Source organism: Papaver somniferum, chromosome 1 (genome assembly GCF_003573695.1).
Source record: "Papaver somniferum cultivar HN1 chromosome 1, ASM357369v1, whole genome shotgun sequence".
Taxonomy (NCBI): Eukaryota; Viridiplantae; Streptophyta; class Magnoliopsida; order Ranunculales; family Papaveraceae; genus Papaver; species Papaver somniferum.
The window spans coordinates 169,741,084-169,749,096 of record NC_039358.1 but is presented as its reverse complement, the minus strand read 5'-3'; positions in this window follow the sequence as shown (position 1 = coordinate 169,749,096).

Genomic DNA, 8,013 nt, shown 5'->3' with positions numbered 1-8,013 from the left:
TAGAACATGATTTGTATAGCTGTTCATATACTCAACACAAGAACTTGTGGAATATATGAAAACACAACTAGACTAATTACAAGAGAACTTATAATTAATCTAATTGGAATACAAGCAACCAAACTAATCGCAAAAGTAATCAATTTGATTGTCAAAGGATTTGCTCGACAAAAGAAGACTTTCGGAGCAAATAACTAAATAACCAACCAAGATGATTAATCTAAGTCATAATGCTCAACATATAGCATCTCATGGAACAACCAACAAAGCCAATAAGAATAATCGACTTAGTTGTATCGTGCTCAACATAAGACACACAATGGAGCCTTCACGGTAAAACATAACAAAATGGATCAATGAAGATCAATACCGTGGATAACATACAAGGATCTATTCTATTTTCCATCATAATGACATGATAGACTTTATCCTTGTCAAACAAAAGATTTTATCCTATTTTCCATCAAATACATGACTGCATAGGCATAACTTTTGTAATTGTCAAAAGTCCATTCGTCCTTTCATTAATACGAATACCAATTCATGAACGACTTTTCTTTTGACAGCATATGGGACCTTCAAGTTCACGGACGCAAACAATACATATCCCATAATCAAATTGCAATATCACAAAATCATAACGATCAATACTGCAATAACATCATCCTCCAAATATTTTTAGAATTTAGAAACCAATAAACCTAAAAAATAACATAAGAAGATGAAAACAAAAATAACTATGTGTAGTCACAATCATCGCTATTGCAAGCACTAGTTATTCTTCCAACTAATCCAAAAAGAAGATATACTAGGCAACAATAAAGACAAGCTAGAAAGAGTCAGACTCCATTGTTTCCCTGACAACAAATAGGGATGTGGGCAGTACAAGATCCTCTCATGACCTAGAGTCTTCGAGCTTGTGAAAGACAACCTTCTCTGCATCCTCAGAGAGATGATTCTCTTTACGAAAATCATTGATTTGAGATTTTATGAGACCAAGGTCAGACACAACCTTTTCCAACTCAGTTTTCACCATATCAAGACCTTTGAGAGTATCAACAAGCCGTTGTTTTGCTTCCCCAAAGTACTATCCTTGGGGACAACAATTTAGGGTTTCAAATAAACTGTTGATTCGGGACAGAATGGAATCCGTTCGAGTACAACAAATACCCAAGAACAAAAGTCCTTCAAACATATGAGAACAGGTCCTAAAAACAAATTTTAAGGCAGTATGCAACAATTTGACTTAACCAATACTTGATTTTAGCGGATATGTCAACACGAGTTTAGCTATGGACGATAAGAAAATAGCTTAACTTAACAGATGCAAGCAACAAGTATACCTGTTTTTAACACAACTTACTCAACAAAATTTTATATGAGTAAGTTCTCGAACCTTGTAATTAATTAGCACAAGTACGAGCCTCAAGCTCATTACGAGGTTTATGTCTTTGGTTAAGTTTGTTTTTCCTCTTAGTCTTATAGAGGGGTCCTGTTTGACATGAGAAATTGTCATAAAATTTACTGTCATCAAAATAAGAGACATAGTTAGAGTTCTTACCAGAAATGCCTTGACATGAGGAAGTAGATAATCTGTTGACAAGCTCTTTAATATCTTTTATTATCTTATCAATCTCCCTTCCTTCCGGAATGACTTTATCAACATGAACAATGTTGCTTTTAGAGACAAAGCATTGAACTTCCTTTGGACAATGTTTATTAAGACGTTTATTCTTCCTTTGAACATTGGAGGAACTCACTGTACTGACTTTCCTGGTTGCATATGCAGGATAGGTATGAAAACCAATTGGCTCAATCATACGGATGTCAGTCACACCTTTGAGACTCAAATCTAGGGTGTGTTGAAGTTGAATTAAGGAGCTTTATTCAACTTGGAGTTTCTCTTTTTTCTAACAGAACACTTGGTCTCACAAACAAGACATACCTTTTGATCATAGGAATGATTGGAGGATGCAGTCTTAATAACATCATCATAAGAGTTGTCTCTTTTACGGGATGTCCTAAGTTCAAGATTGGGGGAAATATTAGGAGCATCTGTATTTACTTCTGAAAGAAAAGCATCAGAAGCTCTTGGTGCATTAGATTGCTTTGAACATCCTTGAATGGAGAGTTTATTCAAGCGGCGTTCAATATACAAGGCATCCTTTTCGAGGCTAGCCCCAAGAGTCAAGCATGAAGACTGATCTTCAGCGTTACCATGGACTTTGCAATCTCTTACAATACCAAGAAGAACATGGACACGGTGTTTTAACTGATTTACTCTAACAGCTTGAATTCTAACAAGATTTAGAATCAATTTACTCTCTTCAGTTGTATCCCATTCATTAGAAGATATGGTCTCTTTCGAAGGGTAGTCATGAACACTCATGTCATTGTCTGTCTGTCTCGTCGAACCACAAGGTTTCTCTATACTCGAGGTTGAACTTTTCTCTTTAATAGATTTAGACGAGAGAGAATCTTTATTACTGGTGACGCGTTTATCAGAGATAGTACTCTTGTCCGTAGAGTCAGATCGCTACAAACACAGACTGATGAGGTCTTAGCGTGTTTGCCTGCTCTGGTACCAATTGAAAAAGCGGGCGTCTAATAACACCACCCAATATTTCGCTTAGCAATCTGTATGGACTAACTCCGAAATACTTTGCTAGAGAATCAACTAGACAGTCAGACCCAATCTAGATAAAAGTATCTCAAGGAGTTAATATCTCTCTTTTGATTTGATTTTTACCCAAGCTAAAATCAATAACGAGTCTTTATCAAATACAAGGAATAACTTGGACGGTACCAAAGACCAATGTCCAAGGATCAATCAATATCAATCAACAACCAAAGGTTTGATTTCCAATTGATGATCATGAACGCACAACCTGTATTATTTCAATTATATAAAATATAATACGAAAAATAAATAACACAGACACCAGAAGTTTTGTTCACGAGGAAACCGCAAATGCAGAAAAACCCCGGGACCTAGTCCATATTGAATACACATTGTATTAAGCCGCTACAGACACTAGCCTACTCCAAGCTAACTTCGGACTGGACTATAGTTGAACCCCAATCAGTCTCCCACCGATCCAAGGTACAGTTGTACTCATACGCCTATGATCCCAGCAGGATACTGCGCACTTGATTCCCTTAGTTGATCTCACCCACAACCAAGAGTTGCTGCAACCTAAAATCACCGACTTGATAATAAACAAATCTTTCTCACACAGAAAAGTCTATCAAAGGATAAATCTGTCTCTCACAGATAAACCCTAGGTTTTGTTCCATCTTAAGATATGAAATCAAGGTGAACAGAAACCAATTGATGATACGGTTTTATATTCCAGAAGAACAACCTAGATTAATCAATCACCTCTCTACAATCCCTCCTGACTACACAGGCGGTTTGTCGAGGAATCACAAACAGTGAGACGAAGATGTTTGTGACTTCTTTATCTTGCCTTTCGGAGAACTCTCACGATATCAAGCCAATCAAAGATTGTACTCGTACGATAGAAGATGCAAGATCAGATCACACAACTACGATAAAAGTAGTATCGGTCTGGCTTCACAATTCCAATGAAATCTTTAAGTCGTTAACCTGGTTTAAGAGAAAAAAACCAAAGGTTAAAGGAGAATCGACTCTAGCGAGCGCACTAGTATCACACAGACGTGTGGGGATTGTTTTGCACAACGCTAGATGTCTCCTTTATATAGCCTTCAAATCAGGGTTTTGCCTTAGTTAAAAAGCAACCCATATTCACCGTTAGATGAAAACCTGATTTAGATTCAAGCTAATATTTATCAACCGTTAGATCGAAAACTTAGCTTGTCACACACACTTGGGTAGACGTTTACTGGGTTTGTGAAAACCATGCCCAAACGTGTACGTGTATGTTGGTTCAACATAGTAACCCAAAAGGTTAACCATATGAGCATTTCATATTAACCTTGTTCTTCTTCACCATAACCAGTTTAATTGACTCAAATGAACTAGTTAGAGAGTTGTCCAATTGCTATGAGATCTTATGTAACTACAAAAGACACAATTGAAACAAAGATGATTCAATTCGATTGAATCGGCTCATGAACTTTATAGCCACGGTTTGCATAAAGCATTCCTTAGTAATTTAAGTTTCATGTTCAGAGCACATCTTTAGATCATAACCTCTTAAGCTCACAAACAAGTTCGCGGAATTAAGACAACCGGTGGAGTTTTCCAAACTCAACAGAAAATCTCGGCAAAGAGACTTTCGCCAGTTCGCGGACTAGGTTCGCGGACTTACACGCAAACGAGTTTTTGGAAAATCCCAGCAGAAATTCTCGGTACAAGAACTTCCGTCAGTTCGCGGATTGGGTTCGCGGACTTGGCAAAGCCAATTCCTCCGGTTTCTCTCAATCAACAAAGTTCGAAAAACTTAGGATTAAGGAATACATGGTTATGTAATCTAAACTCTCATTCCAATCATTGAGACATTCTCAGAGGACATTATATAGCCGTTATTCACAGACCGTTTCGCGTCAGAGCAATCTCAAAGTAATTGAAACTTTTCATGACTTTCGTCACTAGGTGAAGATAAACTTAATCAAAGCGAAACGCTTTACCAACACATGATTTCGAGATATAGATAGGAGAGATATACTCGGCTCGAAATATCAAATGTGTGTGATCCAGTCTATATAGCATACGACTTTTGTCTCATAAGAAGTAGGAGATAGAAGACATAGACTTTTGAGTGATAGATAAGTTCAAGTCTCCACATATCTTTTTTTTGATGAAGTTCCACGGTTCCTTGAGTAGATCTTCGTCGTTGTATGATGAATCTCCATGGATTCCTTGAGCTCAACTACACTTTTTTTATCCTAGTCCGAGACTTAGCTATGTAGGCTAGAAATCAAGACTCATAGTTTTGATCACTAACATTGACAAACATGTTTGAGATAGCAACGCATGCGAGGTAGACCGAGCTATGCTCTAACACAAGGTACAGTTGCGCTCCTTACGTCTCTGATCCCAGCAGGATACTACGTACTTGATTCCCTTAGCTGATCTTTCCCACAACTAAGAGTTGCTACGACCCAAAGTCGAAGACTTTAATAAACAAATCTGTAAATCCTTTTTCATATTTACAATCTTGGAACCGATTTGCCACACTTCCAAACGAGTTTAGAATTGGTTCATCTAATTTCCAAGAACTATGTGATTGATCAAAAACATTCAATCACCGTTCATGGGTTTAAAGGTTCTACCAAAACAAGTTTCGGTTTTACCTCTAAGTGGCTACTAGTATCGGTCACATTAGTTTCCAAAACATTGTTAACTAAGTACCAGGATCGGTTGCCACTTATTTAAGGTACTTACTTGTGATCGGTTGCACAAGTTATATGATCGGTCACACCAATTACTAAAACTTGTTAACCTACTATAAGGATCGATTACACATCTTGTGATTAGTCCCAACCAAGTTCTAGGATCGGTTACCCAATGACTAGGAATGGTCACACCAATTACAAATATCGATCATACCATCTCAGGTGATTACTTAAGATCAGTTTCACTAATAAAAGTCATGCTAATACAAAAGTCAGGCATTGTGAATAGTTTTACCAAGATACATAAACAAGTTATGAGTGGTTAGACTAAACACACATATTGGTAATCTAAATATTTTCAATGAATAACAATTCCAATAAGCCTAGCGATTTCCCTTTTGATTCATAAAACAAGTTTATGAATTGTACTTCCTTGAAACGAATGTAAAACATTGTTTTCTAGGACAAAATCTTCACCCATACCCATACACATAATCACAAGAGCATTCACACGATTATGTCGATGTCTTATATACGAAGTTCAAAAGATAGACGTTATACTTCGTATTCTAATTCCTTAATACTATGTCTAACTAGAGTATAATCATTCACAGCTTCGCAGTTATGTTTTCAGTATGCACGACTTGAAAGATATGTTAGGAATGAAACAATTCAAGTCAAATATTACTAACCTCAAGTGGAAGGATGATGCCGTCGTTGTATCTCTTTACTTCTTCACATTCTTCAAGTCTTCATGTAATACTTGTAAGTCTCATATCCTAGTAACTTTCTAGCTAACCTATACGAAGTTGACTCCAGTAAATAATCAAACGACTCTTTAAATGAGTTTTGATTCACTAAAATATGATAACCAAACTTGACATACCAACGCTTGGTGGGTTCAACCGAGCTATGATCTAACAATCTCGTTTGACTCTGACTCATGGGATAGACTGTCGAGCCTATATTTTTGAGAGAGGAGGCTTTGACTGAGGAATTCCAAGCAAGCTTCTGGGTGAGCAGTGTGTGACCTGGAGCTATGGTCTCGGATCCTTCCCTTGTTTACTTCAGAGAGACAATGGATGGTTATGGTTATACGTCCAATAGTGGAGTCTTTATCTGAACATTTGACCTCACGGGTATGACTACAGATTTCTTTTCCCTTGATAGGTTCGGGTGCGAAGATATTCTTCTTCTCCTTCTTGGTGAACTGAGATTCGATCGTCAAATAAATTTGTATATTCGCTGGTGATGTTGAGCTGAAGGCTCATCGAGACTTGGTTGCACAGTTGCTAAGCCTAGTTACTCTTCTTTCAGACAGAACGAATGTTGAGATAACATATCAGCCGGAGGATTTGCATCTTAGGATAAGTATGATATTCGTCTGAGCATCATCTTGGAAGCTATTATCATCTTATACTTTGTCCCGTTCTGGTCAGGATCCTCTGAAATAGGAAAAGTGACAAGCTGTATCTGGGCTGGCAGTTTATGACCGTTTGTGGCTTTGCACCGCTTTTGACTAGGTCGACACGTAATTTTTGGAGGTTTTCCAAGTGTTTGCTAAATTTATCATGTAGATGATGAAAATAAGAATACATTGGAAAAATAACGAGGTTAACCGGATACATAATGAAAGAGTTATGAGTAAAATAGTGAAGTGAAGTAAACTTCCCGAGTCCCTTGTGATCAGGTTGAGGGCCCTTGACCTAAACGAATTTTTGACCAAATATTCGTCGGAATCTTCAAGTTTATATCATCATATGGTACTCGAGTGATAAGTCCAGTTATATGGTTGGGCGGTCAATCCTTTACTTTATCATGTTCGTTACGAGCTTCATGTTATCCTGTGAGGTCGACTGCAGACAGACTGGATCCCATCTGTGCTATTTTCAACAGTCTTCGCCTAAACCACGCACAGTGTCCGTTCAAAGGCTACTTCAGTCACATGAGAGGTTACAGATGGTCTTAGGGGGTGAAGCAGATGAAGAGGGAGATTAGAGAATTTTAGGGTTTTAAGAAGAATTGCTCTGAGAGTTTTATGAGAAAAATGTGTTAGCTTGGAGAAATAGAGGACATATTTATAGCTAAATTCTCTAATCTCAGGTTGGTGAAGATAGGGATTGCTTGCCGTGCGGAGCGCTTCTCCCGTCTCTTCAGGAATATATAGAGATAAGCTAGGCTGAGTTTATCTCTTTATTCCACCGCCTTTACTCTCTTCTGCGGTGAGAAATAAGCCGGTTATTTCTCACACTGGTCGTAGACCGCCATACCAAAACTCTAATTGATATCCTCCCATTTGTGTGAAGATGAGTCAGCCTTTGTGATGATGTGTTGAGAGAGATAAATATTCTATATATGCGAGTTGGCGAAGATAGAGAGATATTCTCTGATTTATGAGAATGACTAGGATGAGTCACGTGAAAGACATGGAATGCCTCAGCAACCGTGTGTAGAGTGTGAGAGAAACTGAGGTTGAGCTCCTTCTTTACATGGCCGGTCACATATGTCACGTGAAGACCGTATTATTTTTTTTATTGTGGGTCCCTTTGTTGAGCATGCAGAGCTCAAAGGAGCTTATCCATGTTTTGGATAGACATATACAATTCAGGCCCAATTTACTAGACGTGAGTGTGTTTGAGACCGTAAGAAATAGGATTGATCCCTAGTTGAGGCTTGTGCCTAAGTCTTACG